This window comes from Triturus cristatus, chromosome 5_2 (genome assembly GCF_964204655.1).
Source record: "Triturus cristatus chromosome 5_2, aTriCri1.1, whole genome shotgun sequence".
NCBI lineage: Eukaryota > Metazoa > Chordata > Amphibia > Caudata > Salamandridae > Triturus > Triturus cristatus.
In genome coordinates this window covers 1,035,442,910-1,035,461,895 of record NC_140588.1, presented here as the reverse complement: position 1 = coordinate 1,035,461,895, position 18,986 = coordinate 1,035,442,910, and positions in this window count along the sequence as shown.

Genomic DNA, 18,986 nt, shown 5'->3' with positions numbered 1-18,986 from the left:
TACGCATATGCCACGATGTATAAAGAACAGTATGTGTTGCGTTAGCCATCCCTGGACACGTGTTTCGAGGTAGTTGCCTCTCGTCAGCAGGGAGCAGGTCAGTGTAAAGGGGTGCCGTGTGGACTGCCAAAATGTAATTAAAACAGGTCAAGTACCTCTCATGGCGCGCAGGTGCAGATCCAAGGCTCGTCAGCCCGTTGGCTCAAGGGAGCCGTAATAAATTGTGCAAAGGTTGGTCGCACACTGCTCGTCACACCAGCAAGTTGCCCCAAAGGACTGTGGTAAATGTAGTGGCGACGGCGGGTACGCCTATGCCACGATGTATAAAGAACAGTATGTGTTGCGTTAGCCATCCCTGGACACGTGTTTCGAGGTAGTTGCTTCTCGTCAGCAGGGAGCAGGTCAGTGTAAAGGGGTGCCGTGTGGACGGCCAAAATGTAATTAAAACAAGTCAAGTACCTCTCATGGCGCGCAGGTGCAGATCCAAGGCTCGTCAGCCCGTTGGCTCAAGGGAGCCGTAATAAATTGTGCAAAGGTTGGTCGCACACTGCTCGTCACACCAGCAAGTTGCCCCAAAGGACTGTGGTAAATGTAGTGGCGACGGCGGGTACGCCTATGCCACGATGTATAAAGAACAGTATGTGTTGCGTTAGCCATCCCTGGACACGTGTTTCGAGGTAGTTGCCTCTCGTCAGCAGGGAGCAGGTCAGTGTAAAGGGGTGCCGTGTGGACTGCCAAAATGTAATTAAAACAGGTCAAGTACCTCTCATGGCGCGCAGGTGCAGATCCAAGGCTCGTCAGCCCGTTGGCTCAAGGGAGCCGTAATAAATTGTGCAAAGGTTGGTCGCACACTGCTCGTCACACCAGCAAGTTGCCCCAAAGGACTGTGGTAAATGTAGTGGCGACGGCGGGTACGCCTATGCCACGATGTATAAAGAACAGTATGTGTTGCGTTAGCCATCCCTGGACACGTGTTTCGAGGTAGTTGCCTCTCGTCAGCAGGGAGCAGGTCAGTGTAAAGGGGTGCCGTGTGGACTGCCAAAATGTAATTAAAACAGGTCAAGTACCTCTCATGGCGCGCAGGTGCAGATCCAAGGCTCGTCAGCCCGTTGGCTCAAGGGAGCCGTAATAAATTGTGCAAAGGTTGGTCGCACACTGCTCGTCACACCAGCAAGTTGCCCCAAAGGACTGTGGTAAATGTAGTGGCGACGGCGGGTACGCCTATGCCACGATGTATAAAGAACAGTATGTGTTGCGTTAGCCATCCCTGGACACGTGTTTTGAGGTAGTTGCCTCTCGTCAGCAGGGAGCAGGTCAGTGTAAAGGGGTGCTGTGTGGACTGCCAAAATGTAATTAAAACAGGTCAAGTACCTCTCATGGCGCGCAGGTGCAGATCCAAGGCTCGTCAGCATGTTGGCTCAAGGGAGCCGTAATAAATTGTGCAAAGGTTGGTCGCACACTGCTCGTCACACCAGCAAGTTGGCCCAAAGGACTGTGGTAAATGTAGTGGCGACGGCGGGTATGCCTATGCCACGATGTATAAAGAACAGTATGTGTTGCGTTAGCCATCCCTGGACACGTGTTTGGAGGTAGTTGCCTCTCGTCAGCAGGGAGCAGGTCAGTGTAAAGGGGTGCCGTGTGGACTGCCATAATGTAATTAAAACAGGTCAAGTACCTCTCATGGCGCGCAGGTGCAGATCCAAGGCTCGTCAGCCCGTTGGCTCAAGGGAGCCGTAATAAATTGTGCAAAGGTTGGTCGCACACTGCTCGTCACACCAGCAAGTTGCCCCAAAGGACTGTGGTAAATGTAGTGGCGACGGCGGGTACGCCTATGCCACGATGTATAAAGGTATGTGTTGCGTTAGCCATCCCTGGACACGTGTTTCGAGGTAGTTGCCTCTCGTCAGCAGGGAGCAGGTCAGTGTAAAGGGGTGCCGTGTGGACTGCCAAAATGTAATTAAAACAGGTCAAGTACCTCTCATGGCGCGCAGGTGCAGATCCAAGGCTCGTCAGCCCGTTGGCTCAAGGGAGCCTTAATAAATTGTGCAAAGGTTGATCGCACACTGCTCGTCACACCAGCAAGTTGCCCCAAAGGACTGTGGTAAATGTAGTGGCGACGGCGGGTACGCATATGCCACGATGTATAAAGAACAGCATGTGTTGCGTTAGCCATCCCTGGACACGTGTTTCGAGGTAGTTGCCTCTCGTCAGCAGGGAGCAGGTCAGTGTAAAGGGGTGCCGTGTGGACTGCCAAAATGTAATTAAAACAGGTCAAGTACCTCTCATGGCGCGCAGGTGCAGATCCAAGGCTCGTCAGCCCGTTGGCTCAAGGGAGCCATAATAAATTGTGCAAAGGTTGGTCGCACACTGCTCGTCACACCAGCAAGTTGCCCCAAAGGACTGTGGTAAATGTAGTGGCGACGGCAGGTACGCCTATGCCACGATGTATAAAGAACAGTATGTGTTGCGTTAGCCATCCCTGGACACGTGTTTCGAGGTAGTTGCCTCTCGTCAGCAGGGAGCAGGTCAGTGTAAAGGGGTGCCGTGTGGACTGCCAAAATGTAATTAAAACAAGTCAAGTACCTCTCATGGTGCGCAGGTGCAGATCCAAGGCTCGTCAGCCCGTTGGCTCAAGGGAGCCGTAATAAATTGTGCAAAGGTTGGTCGCACACTGCTCGTCACACCAGCAAGTTGCCCCAAAGGACTGTGGTAAATGTAGTGGCGACGGCGGGTACGCCTATGCCACGATGTATAAAGAACAGTATGTGTTGCGTTAGCCATCCCTGGACACGTGTTTCGAGGTAGTTGCCTCTCGTCAGCAGGGAGCAGGTCAGTGTAAAGGGGTGCCGTGTGGACTGCCAAAATGTAATTAAAACAGGTCAAGTACCTCTCATGGCGCGCAGGTGCAGATCCAAGGCTCGTCAGCCCGTTGGCTCAAGGGAGCCGTAATAAATTGTGCAAAGGTTGGTCGCACACTGCTCGTCACACCAGCAAGTTGCCCCAAAGGACTGTGGTAAATGTAGTGGCGACGGCGGGTACGCCTATGCCACGATGTATAAAGAACAGTATGTGTTGCGTTACCCATCCCTGGACACGTGTTTCGAGGTAGTTGCCTCTCGTCAGCAGGGAGCAGGTCAGTGTAAAGGGGTGCCGTGTGGACTGCCAAAATGTAATTAAAACAGGTCAAGTACCTCTCATGGCGCGCAGGTGCAGATCCAAGGCTCGTCAGCCCGTTGGCTCAAGGGAGCCGTAATAAATTGTGCAAAGGTTGGTCGCACACTGCTCGTCACACCAGCAAGTTGCCCCAAAGGACTGTGGTAAATGTAGTGGCGACGGCGGGTACGCCTATGCCACGATGTATAAAGAACAGTATGTGTTGCGTTAGCCATCCCTGGACACGTGTTTCTAGGTAGTTGCCTCTCGTCAGCAGGGAGCAGGTCAGTGTAAAGGGGTGCCGTGTGGACTGCCAAAATGTAATTAAAACAGGTCAAGTACCTCTCATGGCGCGCAGGTGCAGATCCAAGGCTCGTCAGCCCGTTGGCTCAAGGGAGCCGTAATAAATTGTGCAAAGGTTGGTCGCACACTGCTCGTCACACCAGCAAGTTGCCCCAAAGGACTGTGGTAAATGTAGTGGCGACGGCGGGTACGCCTATGCCACGATGTATAAAGAACAGTATGTGTTGCGTTAGCCATCCCTGGACACGTGTTTTGAGGTAGTTGCCTCTCGTCAGCAGGGAGCAGGTCAGTGTAAAGGGGTGCTGTGTGGACTGCCAAAATGTAATTAAAACAGGTCAAGTACCTCTCATGGCGCGCAGGTGCAGATCCAAGGCTCGTCAGCATGTTGGCTCAAGGGAGCCGTAATAAATTGTGCAAAGGTTGGTCGCACACTGCTCGTCACACCAGCAAGTTGGCCCAAAGGACTGTGGTAAATGTAGTGGCGACGGCGGGTATGCCTATGCCACGATGTATAAAGAACAGTATGTGTTGCGTTAGCCATCCCTGGACACGTGTTTCGAGGTAGTTGCCTCTCGTCAGCAGGGAGCAGGTCAGTGTAAAGGGGTGTCGTGTGGACTGCCATAATGTAATTAAAACAGGTCAAGTACCTCTCATGGCGCGCAGGTGCAGATCCAAGGCTCGTCAGCCCGTTGGCTCAAGGGAGCCGTAATAAATTGTGCAAAGGTTGGTCGCACACTGCTCGTCACACCAGCAAGTTGCCCCAAAGGACTGTGGTAAATGTAGTGGCGACGGCGGGTACGCCTATGCCACGATGTATAAAGGTATGTGTTGCGTTAGCCATCCCTGGACACGTGTTTCTAGGTAGTTGCCTCTCGTCAGCAGGGAGCAGGTCAGTGTAAAGGGGTGCCGTGTGGACTGCCAAAATGTAATTAAAACAGGTCAAGTACCTCTCATGGCGCGCAGGTGCAGATCCAAGGCTCGTCAGCCCGTTGGCTCAAGGGAGCCGTAATAAATTGTGCAAAGGTTGATCGCACACTGCTCGTCACACCAGCAAGTTGCCCCAAAGGACTGTGGTAAATGTAGTGGCGACGGCGGGTACGCATATGCCACGATGTATAAAGAACAGCATGTGTTGCGTTAGCCATCCCTGGACACGTGTTTCGAGGTAGTTCAGTATCGTACCACGCTTGACCCCATTTTATCCACTAATTGTGAAGCTGCAACTTTTGCAATCAACATTAACTGCAAACAAACTTTTAAAGGTACTCTGCTCTACCGACCTCCTGGACCTCGGAATTCTTTTCTTGGGTCCCTCTTTGAGCTAAATAACTACACTATAGGCTCCGCTGATTACACAGTATTGGGAGATTTCAATTTCCCTCTGGAAGAGCAGGGAAATCACGACACCTTCCAACTCACTGCTGATCTCCTTACTTTAGGACTTCAACAATTGGTCAAGGGACCCACCCACCAGGCGGGACACACACTAGACGGTGTGTTCACTAGCAACCCTCTTATTACGATACTAGACACTCTACCCCTTACCTGGACTGACCATAGAGCTATTATATTTGGTATTGACACACGCCCAGTCAACCTTCCCGCTTCCAGACCACCTAGCAGGGCAGCAATTCGTGCCTGGAAGAATGCTGACATCCCCCAGATGGCAAATATTCTGATATCATCCTCTCCTACTATAGAATCCAATCCTGTCCCCTCAGCCTCTGATTTCCAAGACTGGATTAGGAATGCTGCTGACCAGGTCGCTCCAGAAAAATCTATCCAACCTAATAGAAAGTCGCCTTCGGCGGCATGGTACACCGAAGAACTTAGACTTCACCGACAACATTGTCGGAATTTAGAAAGACGCTGGAGGAAATCCTACTGCCCCATTGCCAAGCAATCTTACAAAGATGCCTTAACCATATATAAAAAGGCTATCACTACTCGGAAGATGACTTTTTTCTCGACCCAAATAAACAATGCTAGGAATTCGGCCAGAGAATTGTTTTCAGTAGTCAACTCCCTATCTACACCTCCATCGGGTCTCGGAGTAGAACCCTCCCAACTGTTCTGTAACGCATTGTCCACCTTTTTTACTACTAAAGTGGCAGATATCTATGCATCCTTTGGTGGAGATACAGGGGCCAGACCCATTGCCAGCAATAAGGAACCCCCCCTCATCAATCATGACCGTCTTTCTTTATTTGCTAACACCTCAGAAGACCAAATCAGCAGACTCATCTCCATCACCAAGTCTGGATCCCCTCTGGATCCATGCCCTCCCTCTGTGATGGCTAATCTAAGTGAGGTGATTTCTCACCCACTTATGGAAATCTGCAACAATGCCTTTCAATCCGGATGTTATCCAGCCCCGTGGAAGAAGGCTGTGATCAAGCCTCTTCTGAAGAAGCCCTCCCTGGACCCCTCCGCCCCGGTCAGCTATAGACCTATTGCCTGTCTTCCCTTCCCGGCCAAAATCTGCGAAGCTCTGATGAATACACAGCTCTCAGAGTTCGTCGATACGCACCAACTATTAGACGAAACGCAGTTTGGCTTCAGGAAGGGACACGGGACGGAGACCGCTCTAATAAAAGCCTCTGATGAAATCAGAACCATCATGGATCAGGGAGGAATGGCCATCTTAATTCTTCTGGACCTATCCGCAGCATTTGACACGGTCGACCATGCCATTTTGGTCGACCGTGTCACAGCTCTGGGGATTGACGGCCTGGCTAGAAATCTCATTTCATCTTTTCTGGCCGACCGCACCCAGACAGTCAAGTTGGGTAATTTCTACTCTCCCGTCTCTGCACTACCATGCGGAGTACCACAGGGTTCCTCGCTAAGTCCCACGTTATTTAACATCTACGTAGCGGACTTAGCGAGGGTAATAAAGGCCTACGGGGTGCGATTAACTTCCTACGCAGACGATACCCAACTGGTGCTGGCGATCCATAAGAATGGCACAGCAGTGGCAGCTAATTTTCAGGAAGCAATGCTTGCTGTCAGTACGTGGATGTCCTCCAACTGCCTAAGGCTTAACTCGGATAAAACCGAGGTTATGACCTTCGGCAACCTCGCCCCAGAATGGTCCTCCACCTGGTGGCCCAAACAACTGGGCTCTCCTCCTGTCCCAGTGATAAAAGCGAGGAACTTGGGAGTCATCTTCGACAGCAAACTAACCTTCAACCTTCATGTCAACAAGGTTGTCTCCTCTGCTCTCTTCATGCTAAAGAAAATAAAGAAATTGCTGCCTTATCTTCCCTCCTCTGCTGGGAAGACTTTAGTTACCACTCTGGTATTTTCCAAAATGGACTATGGAAATGCCCTCTTCCTCAACACCCAGAAATCAGTGCTGTCAAAACTACAGTCTGTACAGAATGCGGCTGCCAGAACTCTTCTAAACATCCCTCACCGCCAGCCTACCACCCTAGCCATCCGCCAGCTTCACTGGCTCAGAGTAGAGAGCCGTATTAAGTTTAAGGCCCTTTGCATTGCCTACAAGGCCATGCATGGCACAGGACCTAAATTCTTGACTGAGGCACTCCAGCTGTATACCCCCAAAAGATTGCTGAGATCGGCTAACACTTGCCTTCTGCCCGTACCTCGCACCAGAACGGCAACCTGGGGAGATCGTCGCTTTTTAGTGGCTGCACCAAGACTCTGGAACCTTCTCCCACTAAATATCAAAAATGCCCCCAACCTGATGAGCTTTCGGAGGCTCGTAAAGACATGGCTGTTGATCAGTGAACTCTACTATTATGATCCTGCTAGCTCACACATGCGCCGAGACACCTCCGGGTAATTGTTTGCGCAATAAAAATCTCAAAAATAAATAAATAAATAAATAGTTGCCTCTCGTCAGCAGGGAGCAGGTCAGTGTAAAGGGGTGCCGTGTGGACTGCCAAAATGTAATTAAAACAGGTCAAGTACCTCTCATGGCGCGCAGGTGCAGATCCAAGGCTCGTCAGCCCGTTGGCTTAAGGGAGCCGTAATAAATTGTGCAAAGGTTGGTCGCACACTGCTCGTCACACCAGCAAGTTGCCCCAAAGGACTGTGGTAAATGTAGTGGCGACGGCAGGTACGCCTATGCCACGATGTATAAAGAACAGTATGTGTTGCGTTAGCCATCCCTGGACACGTGTTTCGAGGTAGTTGCCTCTCGTCAGCAGGGAGCAGGTCAGTGTAAAGGGGTGCCGTGTGGACTGCCAAAATGTAATTAAAACAAGTCAAGTACCTCTCATGGTGCGCAGGTGCAGATCCAAGGCTCGTCAGCCCGTTGGCTCAAGGGAGCCGTAATAAATTGTGCAAAGGTTGGTCGCACACTGCTCGTCACACCAGCAAGTTGCCCCAAAGGACTGTGGTAAATGTAGTGGCGACGGCGGGTACGCCTATGCCACGATGTATAAAGAACAGTATGTGTTGCGTTAGCCATCCCTGGACACGTGTTTCGAGGTAGTTGCCTCTCGTCAGCAGGGAGCAGGTCAGTGTAAAGGGGTGCCGTGTGGACTGCCAAAATGTAATTAAAACAGGTCAAGTACCTCTCATGGCGCGCAGGTGCAGATCCAAGGCTCGTCAGCCCGTTGGCTCAAGGGAGCCATAATAAATTGTGCAAAGGTTGGTCGCACACTGCTCGTCACACCAGCAAGTTGCCCCAAAGGACTGTGGTAAATGTAGTGGCGACGGCGGGTACGCCTATGCCACGATGTATAAAGAACAGTATGTGTTGCGTTACCCATCCCTGGACACGTGTTTCGAGGTAGTTGCCTCTCGTCAGCAGGGAGCAGGTCAGTGTAAAGGGGTGCCGTGTGGACTGCCAAAATGTAATTAAAACAGGTCAAGTACCTCTCATGGCGCGCAGGTGCAGATCCAAGGCTCGTCAGCCCGTTGGCTCAAGGGAGCCGTAATAAATTGTGCAAAGGTTGGTCGCACACTGCTCGTCACACCAGCAAGTTGCCCCAAAGGACTGTGGTAAATGTAGTGGCGACGGCGGGTACGCCTATGCCACGATGTATAAAGAACAGTATGTGTTGCGTTAGCCATCCCTGGACACGTGTTTCGAGGTAGTTGCCTCTCGTCAGCAGGGAGCAGGTCAGTGTAAAGGGGTGCCGTGTGGACTGCCAAAATGTAATTAAAACAGGTCAAGTACCTCTCATGGCGCGCAGGTGCAGATCCAAGGCTCGTCAGCCCGTTGGCTCAAGGGAGCCGTAATAAATTGTGCAAAGGTTGGTCGCACACTGCTCGTCACACCAGCAAGTTGCCCCAAAGGACTGTGGTAAATGTAGTGGCGACGGCGGGTACGCCTATGCCACGTTGTATAAAGAACAGTATGTGTTGCGTTAGCCATCCCTGGACACGTGTTTCGAGGTAGTTGCCTCTCGTCAGCAGGGAGCAGGTCAGTGTAAAGGGGTGCCGTGTGGACTGCCGAAATGTAATTAAAACAGGTCAAGTACCTCTCATGGCGCGCAGGTGCAGATCCAAGGCTCGTCAGCCCGTTGGCTCAAGGGAGCCGTAATAAATTGTGCAAAGGTTGGTCGCACACTGCTCATCACACCAGCAAATTGCCCCAAAGGACTGTGGTAAATGTAGTGGCGACAGCGGGTCCGCCTATGCCACGATGTATAAAGAACAGTATGTGTTGCGTTAGCCATCCCTGGACACGTGTTTCGAGGTAGTTGCCTCTCGTCAGCAGGGAGCAGGTCAGTGTAAAGGGGTGCCGTGTGGACTGCCAAAATGTAATTAAAACAGGTCAAGTACCTCTCATGGCGCGCAGGTGCAGATCCAAGGCTCGTCAGCCCGTTGGCTCAAGGGAGCCGTAATAAATTGTGCAAAGGTTGGTCGCACACTGCTCGTCACACCAGCAAGTTGCCCCAAAGGACTGTGGTAAATGTAGTGGCGACGGCGGGTACGCCTATGCCACGATGTATAAAGAACAGTATGTGTTGCGTTAGCCATCCCTGGAAACGTGTTTCGAGGTAGTTGCCTCTCGTCAGCAGGGAGCAGGTCAGTGTAAAGGGGTGCCGTGTGGACTGCCAAAATGTAATTAAAACAGGTCAAGTACCTCTCATGGCGCGCAGGTGCAGATCCAAGGCTCGTCAGCCCGTTGGCTCAAGGGAGCCGTAATCAATTGTGCAAATGTTGGTCGCACACTGCTCGTCACACCAGCAAGTTGCCCCAAAGGACTGTGGTAAATGTAGTGGCGACGGCGGGTACGCCTATGCCACGATGTATAAAGAACAGTATGTGTTGCGTTAGCCATCCCTGGACACGTGTTTCGAGGTAGTTGCCTCTCGTCAGCAGGGAGCAGGTCAGTGTAAAGGGGTGCCGTGTGGACTGCCAAAATGTAATTAAAACAGGTCAAGTACCTCTCATGGCGCGCAGGTGCAGATCCAAGGCTCGTCAGCCCGTTGGCTCAAGGGAGCCGTCATAAATTGTGCAAAGGTTGGTCGCACACTGCTCGTCACACCAGCAAGTTGCCCCAAAGGACTGTGGTAAATGTAGTGGCGACGGCGGGTACGCCTATGCCACGATGTATAAAGAACAGTATGTGTTGCGTTAGCCATCCCTGGACACGTGTTTCGAGGTAGTTGCCTCTCGTCAGCAGGGAGCAGGTCAGTGTAAAGGGGTGCTGTGTGGACTGCCAAAATGTAATTAAAACAGGTCAAGTACCTCTCATGGCGCGCAGGTGCAGATCCAAGGCTCGTCAGCCCGTTGGCTCAAGGGAGCCGTAATAAATTGTGCAAAGGTTGGTCGCACACTGCTCGTCAAACCAGCAAGTTGCCCCAAAGGACTGTGGTAAATGTAGTGGCGACGGCGGGTACGCCTATGCCACGATGTATAAAGAACAGTATGTGTTGCGTTAGCCATCGCTGGACACGTGTTTCGAGGTAGTTGCCTCTCGTCAGCAGGGAGCAGGTCAGTGTAAAGGGGAGCCGTGTGGACTGCCAAAATTTAATTAAAACAGGTCAAGTACCTCTCATGGCGCGCAGGTGCAGATCCAAGGCTCGTCAGCCCATTGGCTCAAGGGAGCCGTAATAAATTATGCAAAAGTTGGTCGCACACTGCTCGTCACACCAGCAAGTTGCCCCAAAGGACTGTGGTAAATGTAGTGGCGACGGCGGGTACGCCTATGCCACGATGTGTAAAAAGAACAGTATGTGTTGCGTTAGCCATCCCTGGACACGTGTTTCGAGGTAGTTGCCTCTCGTCAGCAGGGAGCAGGTCAGTGTAAAGGGGTGCCGTGTGGACTGCCAAAATGTAATTAAAAACAGGTCAAGTACCTCTCATGGCGCGCAGGTGCAGATCCAAGGTTCGTCAGCCCGTTGGCTCAAGGGAGCCGTAATAAATTATGCAAAAGTTGGTCGCACACTGCTCGTCACACCAGCAAGTTGCCCCAAAGGACTGTGGTAAATGTAGTGGCGACGGCGGGTACGCCTATGCCACGATGTGAAAAAAGAACAGTATGTGTTGCGTTAGCCATCCCTGGACACGTGTTTCGAGGGAGTTGCCTCTCGTCAGCAGGGAGCAGGTCAGTGTAAAGGGGTGCCGTGTGGACTGCCAAAATGTAATTAAAAACAGGTCAAGTACCTCTCATGGCGCGCAGGTGCAGATCCAAGGCTCGTCAGCCCGTTGGCTCAAGGGAGCCGTAATAAATTAAGCAAAAGTTGGTCGCACACTGCTCGTCACACCAGCAAGTTGCCCCAAAGGACTGTGGTAAATGGAGTGGCGACGGCGGGTACGCCTATGCCACGATGTATAAAGAACAGTATGTGTTGCGTTAGCCATCCCTGGACACGTGTTTCGAGGTAGTTGCCTCTCGTCAGCAGGGAGCAGGTCAGTGTAAAGGGGTGCCGTGTGGACTGCCAAAATGTAATTAAAACAGGTCAAGTACCTTTCATGGCGCGCAGGTGCAGATCCAAGGCTCGTCAGCCCGTTGGCTCAAGGGAGCCGTAATAAATTATGCAAAAGTTGGTCGCACACTGCTCGTCACACCAGCAAGTTGCCCCAAAGGACTGTGGTAAATGTAGTGGCGACGGCGGGTACGCCTATGCCACGATGTGTAAAAAGAACAGTATGTGTTGCGTTAGCCATCCCTGGACACGTGTTTCGAGGTAGTTGCCTCTTGTCAGCAGGGAGCAGGTCAGTGTAAAGGGGTGCCGTGTGGACTGCCAAAATGTAATTAAAAACAGGTCAAGTACCTCTCATGGCGCGCAGGTGCAGATCCAAGGCTCGTCAGCCCGTTGGCTCAAGGGAGCCGTAATAAATTATGCAAAAGTTGGTCGCACACTGCTCGTCACACCAGCAAGTTGCCCCAAAGGACTGTGGTAAATGTAGTGGCGACGGCTGGTACGCCTATGCCACGATGTGTAAAAAGAACAGTATGTGTTGCGTTAGCCATCCCTGGACACGTGTTTCGAGGTAGTTGCCTCTCGTCAGCAGGGAGCAGGTCAGTGTAAAGGGGTGCCGTGTGGACTGCCAAAATGTAATTAAAAACAGGTCAAGTACCTCTCATGGCGCGCAGGTGCAGATCCAAGGCTCGTCAGCCCGTTGGCTCAAGGGAGCCGTAATAAATTATGCAAAAGTTGGTCGCACACTGCTCGTCACACCAGCAAGTTGCCCCAAAGGACTGTGGTAAATGTAGTGGCGACGGCGGGTACGCCTATGCCACGATGTGTAAAAAGAACAGTATGTGTTGCGTTAGCCATCCCTGGACACGTGTTTCGAGGTAGTTGCCTCTCGTCAGCAGGGAGCAGGTCAGTGTAAAGGGGTGCCGTGTGGACTGCCAAAATGTAATTAAAAACAGGTCAAGTACCTCTCATGGCGCGCAGGTGCAGATCCAAGGCTCGTCAGCCCGTTGGCTCAAGGGAGCCGTAATAAATTATGCAAAAGTTGGTCGCACACTGCTCGTCACACCAGCAAGTTGCCCCAAAGGACTGTGGTAAATGTAGTGGCGACGGCGGGTACGCCTATGCCACGATGTGTAAAAAGAACAGTATGTGTTGCGTTAGCCATCCCTGGACATGTGTTTCGAGGTAGTTGCCTCTCGTCAGCAGGGAGCAGGTCAGTGTAAAGGGGTGCCGTGTGGACTTCCAAAATGTAATTAAAAACAGGTCAAGTACCTCTCATGGCGCGCAGGTGCAGATCCAAGGCTCGTCAGCCCGTTGGCTCAAGGGAGCCGTAATAAATTATGCAAAAGTTGGTCGCACACTGCTTGTCACACCAGCAAGTTGCCCCAAAGGACTGTGGTAAATGTAGTGGCGACGGCGGGTACGCCTATGCCACGATGTGTAAAAAGAACAGTATGTGTTGCGTTAGCCATCCCTGGACACGTGTTTCGAGGTAGTTGCCTCTCGTCAGCAGGGAGCAGGTCAGTGTAAAGGGGTGCCGTGTGGACTGCCAAAATGTAATTAAAAACAGGTCAAGTACCTCTCATGGCGCGCAGGTGCAGATCCAAGGCTCGTCAGCCCGTTGGCTCAAGGGAGCCGTAATAAATTATGCAAAAGTTGGTCGCACACTGCTCGTCACACCAGCAAGTTGCCTCAAAGGACTGTGGTAAATGTAGTGGCGACGGCGGGTACACCTATGCCACGATGTGTAAAAAGAACAGTATGTGTTGCGTTAGCCATCCCTGGACACGTGTTTCGAGGTAGTTGCCTCTCGTCAGCAGGGAGCAGGGCAGTGTAAAGGGGTGCCGTGTGGACTGCCAAAATGTAATTAAAAACAGGTCAAGTACCTCTCATGGCGCGCAGGTGCAGATCCAAGGCTCGTCAGCCCGTTGGCTCAAGGGAGCTGTAATAAATTATGCAAAAGTTGGTCGCACACTGCTCGTCACACCAGCAAGTTGCCTTAAAGGACTGTGGTAAATGTAGTGGCGACGGCGGGTACGCCTATGCCACGATGTGTAAAAAGAACAGTATGTGTTGCGTTAGCCATCCCTGGACACGTGTTTCGAGGTAGTTGCCTCTCGTCAGCAGGGAGCAGGTCAGTGTAAAGGGGTGCCGTGTGGACTGCCAAAATGTAATTAAAAACAGGTCAAGTACCTCTCATGGCGCGCAGGTGCAGATCCAAGGCTCGTCAGCCCGTTGGCTCAAGGGAGCCGTAATAAATTATGCAAAAGTTGGTCGCACACTGCTCGTCACACCAGCAAGTTGCCCCAAAGGACTGTGGTAATTGTAGTGGCGACGGCTGGTACGCCTATGCCACAATGTGTAAAAAGAACAGTATGTGTTGCGTTAGCCATCCCTGGACACGTGTTTCGAGGTAGTTGCCTCTCGTCAGCAGGGAGCAGGTCAGTGTAAAGGGGTGCCGTGTGGACTGCCAAAATGTAATTAAAAACAGGTCAAGTACCTCTCATGGCGCGCAGGTGCAGATCCAAGCCTCGTCAGCCCGTTGGCTCAAGGGAGCCGTAATAAATTATGCAAAAGTTGGTCGCACACTGCTCGTCACACCAGCAAGTTGCCCCAAAGGACTGTGGTAAATGTAGTGGCGACGGCGGGTACGCCTATGCCACGATGTGTAAAAAGAACAGTATGTGTTGCGTTAGCCATCCCTGGACACGTGTTTCGAGGTAGTTGCCTCTCGTCAGCAGGGAGCAGGTCAGTGTAAAGGGGTGCCGTGTGGACTGCCAAAATGTAATTAAAAACAGGTCAAGTACCTCTCATGGCGCGCAGGTGCAGATCCAAGGCTCGTCAGCCCGTTGGCTCAAGGGAGCCGTAATAAATTATGCAAAAGTTGGTCGCACACTGCTCGTCACACCAGCAAGTTGCCCCAAAGGACTGTGGTAAATGTAGTGGCGACGGCGGGTACGCCTATGCCACGATGTGGAAAAAGAACAGTATGTGTTGCGTTAGCCATCCCTGGACATGTGTTTCGAGGTAGTTGCCTCTCGTCAGCAGGGAGCAGGTCAGTGTAAAGGGGTGCCGTGTGGACTTCCAAAATGTAATTAAAAACAGGTCAAGTACCTCTCATGGCGCGCAGGTGCAGATCCAAGGCTCGTCAGCCCGTTGGCTCAAGGGAGCCGTAATAAATTATGCAAAAGTTGGTCGCACACTGCTCGTCACACCAGCAAGTTGCCCCAAAGGACTGTGGTAAATGTAGTGGCGACGGCGGGTACGCCTATGCCACGATGTGTAAAAAGAACAGTATGTGTTGCGTTAGCCATCCCTGGACACGTGTTTCGAGGTAGTTGCCTCTCGTCAGCAGGGAGCAGGTCAGTGTAAAGGGGTGCCGTGTGGACTGCCAAAATGTAATTAAAAACAGGTCAAGTACCTCTCATGGCGCGCAGGTGCAGATCCAAGGCTCGTCAGCCCGTTGGCTCAAGGGAGCCGTAATAAATTAAACTAAAGTTGGTCGCACACTGCTCGTCACACCAGCAAGTTGCCTCAAAGGACTGTGGTAAATGTAGTGGCGACGGCGGGTACACCTATGCCACGATGTGTAAAAAGAACAGTATGTGTTGCGTTAGCCATCCCTGGACACGTGTTTCGAGGTAGTTGCCTCTCGTCAGCAGGGAGCAGGGCAGTGTAAAGGGGTGCCGTGTGGACTGCCAAAATGTAATTAAAAACAGTTCAAGTACCTCTCATGGCGCGCAGGTGCAGATCCAAGGCTCGTCAGCCCGTTGGCTCAAGGGAGCCGTAATAAATTATGCAAAAGTTGGTCGCACACTGCTCGTCACACCAGCAAGTTGCCCCAAAGGACTGTGGTAAATGTAGTGGCGACGGCGGGTACGCCTATGCCACGATGTGTAAAAAGAACAGTATGTGTTGCGTTAGCCATCCCTGGACACGTGTTTCGAGGTAGTTGCCTCTCGTCAGCAGGGAGCAGGTCAGTGTAAAGGGTGCCGTGTGGACTGCCAAAATGTAATTAAAAACAGGTGAAGTACCTCTCATGGCGCGCAGGTGCAGATCCAAGGCTCCTCAGCCCGTTGGCTCAAGGGAGCCGTAATAAATTATGCAAAAGTTGGTCGCACACTGCTCGTCACACCAGCAAGTTGCCCCAAAGGACTGTGGTAAATGTAGTGGCGACGGCGGGTACGCCTATGCCATGATGTGTAAAAAGAACAGTATGTGTTGCGTTAGCCATCCCTGGACACGTGTTTCGAGGTAGTTGCCTCTCGTCAGCAGGGAGCAGGTCAGTGTAAAGGGGTGCCGTGTGGACTGCCAAAATGTAATTAAAAACAGGTCAAGTACCTCTCATGGCGCGCAGGTGCAGATCCAAGTTTCGTCAGCCCGTTGGCTCAAGGGAGCCGTAATAAATTATGCAAAAGTTGGTCGCACACTGCTCGTCACACCAGCAAGTTGCCCCAAAGGACTGTGGTAAATGTAGTGGCGACGGCGGGTACGCCTATGCCACGATGTGTAAAAAGAACAGTATGTGTTGCGTTAGCCATCCCTGGACACGTGTTTCGAGGTAGTTGCCTCTCGTCAGCAGGGAGCAGGTCAGTGTAAAGGGGTGACGTGTGGACTGCCAAAATGTAATTAAAAACAGGTCAAGTACCTCTCATGGCACGCAGGTGCAGATCCAAGGCTCGTCAGCCCGTTGGCTCAAGGGAGCCGTAATAAATTATGCAAAAGTTGGTCGCACACTGCTCGTCACACCAGCAAGTTGCCCCAAAGGACTGTGGTAAATGTAGTGGCGACGGCGGGTACGCCTATGCCACGATGTGTAAAAAGAACAGTATGTGTTGCGTTAGCCATCCCTGGACACGTGTTTCGAGGTAGTTGCCTCTCGTCAGCAGGGAGCAGGTCAGTGTAAAGGGGTGCCGTGTGGACTGCCAAAATGTAATTAAAAACAGGTCAAGTACCTCTCATGGCGCGCAGGTGCAGATCCAAGGCTCGTCAGCCCGTTGGCTCAAGGGAGCCGTAATAAATTATGCAAAAGTTGGTCGCACACTGCTCGTCACACCAGCAAGTTGCCCCAAAGGACTGTGGTAAATGTAGTGGCGACGGCGGGTACGCCTATGCCACGATGTGTAAAAAGAACAGTATGTGTTGCGTTAGCCATCCCTGGACACGTGTTTCGAGGTAGTTGCCTCTCGTCAGCAGGGAGCAGGTCAGTGTAAAGGGGTGCCGTGTGGACTGCCAAAATGTAATTAAAAACAGGTCAAGTACCTCTCATGGCGCGCAGGTGCAGATCCAAGGCTCGTCAGCCCGTTGGCTCAAGGGAGCCGTAATAAATTATGCAAAAGTTGGTCGCACACTGCTCGTCACACCAGCAAGTTGCCCCAAAGGACTGTGGTAAATGTAGTGGCGACGGCGGGTACGCCTATGCCACGATGTGTAAAAAGAACAGTATGTGTTGCGTTAGCCATCCCTGGACACGTGTTTCGAGGTAGTTGCCTCTCGTCAGCAGGGAGCAGGTCAGTGTAAAGGGGTGCCGTGTGGACTGCCAAAATGTAATTAAAAACAGGTCAAGTACCTCTCATGGCGCGCAGGTACAGATCCAAGGCTCGTCAGCCCGTTGGCTCAAGGGAGCCGTAATAAATTATGCAAAAGTTGGTCGCACACTGCTCGTCACACCAGCAAGTTGCCCCAAAGGACTGTGGTAAATGTAGTGGCGACGGCGGGTACGCCTATGCCACGATGTGTAAAAAGAACAGTATGTGTTGCGTTAGCCATCCCTGGACACGTGTTTTGAGGTAGTTGCCTCTCGTCAGCAGGGAGCAGGTCAGTGTAAAGGGGTGCCGTGTGGACTGCCAAAATGTAATTAAAAACAGGTCAAGTACCTCTCATGGCGCGCAGGTGCAGATCCAAGGCTCGTCAGCCCGTTGGCTCAAGGGAGCCGTAATAAATTATGCAAAAGTTGGTCGCACACTGCTGGTCACACCAGCAAGTTGCCCCAAAGGACTGTGGTAAATGTAGTGGCGACGGTGGGTACCCCTATGCCACGATGTGTAAAAAGAACAGTATGTGTTGCGTTAGCCATCCCTGGACACGTGTTTCGAGGTAGTTGCCTCTCGTCAGCAGGGAGCAGGTCAGTGTAAAGGGGTGCCGTGTGGACTGCCAAAATGTAATTAAAAACAGGTCAAGTACCTCTCATGGTGCGCAGGTGCAGATCCAAGGCTCGTCAGCCCGTTGGCTCAAGGGAGCCGTAATAAATTATGCAAAAGTTGGTCGCACACTGCTCGTCACACCAGCAAGTTGCCCCAAAGGACTGTGGTAAATGTAGTGGCGACGGCGGGTACGCCTATGCCACGATGTGTAAAAAGAACAGTATGTGTTGCGTTAGCCATCCCTGGACACGTGTTTCGAGGTAGTTGCCTCCCGTCAGCAGGGAGCAGGTCAGTGTAAAGGGGTGCCGTGTGGACTGCCAAAATGTAATTAAAAACAGGTCAAGTACCTCTCATGGCGCGCAGGTGCAGATCCAAGGCTCGTCAGCCCGTTGGCTCAAGGGAGCCGTAATAAATTATGCAAAAGTTGGTCGCACACTGCTCGTCACACCAGCAAGTTGCCCCAAAGGACTGTGGTAAATGTAGTGGCGACGGCGGGTACGCCTATGCCACGATGTGTAAAAAGAACAGTATGTGTTGCGTTAGCCATCCCTGGACACGTGTTTCGAGGTAGTTGCCTCTCGTCAGCAGGGAGCAGGTCAGTGTAAAGGGGTGCCGTGTGGACTGCCAAAATGTAATTAAAAACAGGTCAAGTACCTCTCATGGCGCGCAGGTGCAGATCCAAGGCTCGTCAGCCCGTTGGCTCAAGGGAGCCGTAATAAATTATGCAAAAGTTGGTCGCACACTGCTCGTCACACCAGCAAGTTGCCCCAAAGGACTGTGGTAAATGTAGTGGTGACACATACTGTTCTTTTTACACATCGTGGCATAGGCGTACCCGCCGTCGCCACTACATTTACCACAGTCCTTTGGGGCAACTTGCTGGTGTGACGAGCATTGTGCGACCAACCTTTGCACAATTTATTACGGCTCCCTTGAGCCAACGGGCTGACGAGCCTTGGATCTGCACCTGCGCGCCATGAGAGGTACTTGACCTGTTTTAATTACATTTTGGCAGTCCACACGGCACCCCTTTACACTGACCTGCTCCCTGCTGACGAGAGGCAACTACCTCGAAACACGTGTCCAGGGATGGCTAACGCAACACATACTGTTCTTTATACATCGTGGCATAGGCGTACCCGCCGTCGCCACTACATTTACCACAGTCCTTTGGGGCAACTTGCTGGTGTGACGAGCAGTGTGCGACCAACCTTTGCACAATTTATTACGGCTCCCTTGAGCCAACGGGCTGACGAGCCTTGGATCTGCACCTGCGCGCCATGAGAGGTACTTGACCTGTTTTAATTAAATTTTGGCAGTCCACACGGCACCCCTTTACACTGACCTGCTCCCTGCTGACGAGAGGCAACTCCCTCGAAACACGTGTCCAGGGATGGCTAACGCAACACATACTGTTCTTTTTACACATCGTGGCATAGGCGTACCCGCCGTCGCCACTACATTTACCACAGTCCTTTGGGGCAACTTGCTGGTGTGACGAGCAGTGTGCGACCAACTTTTGCATAATTTATTACGG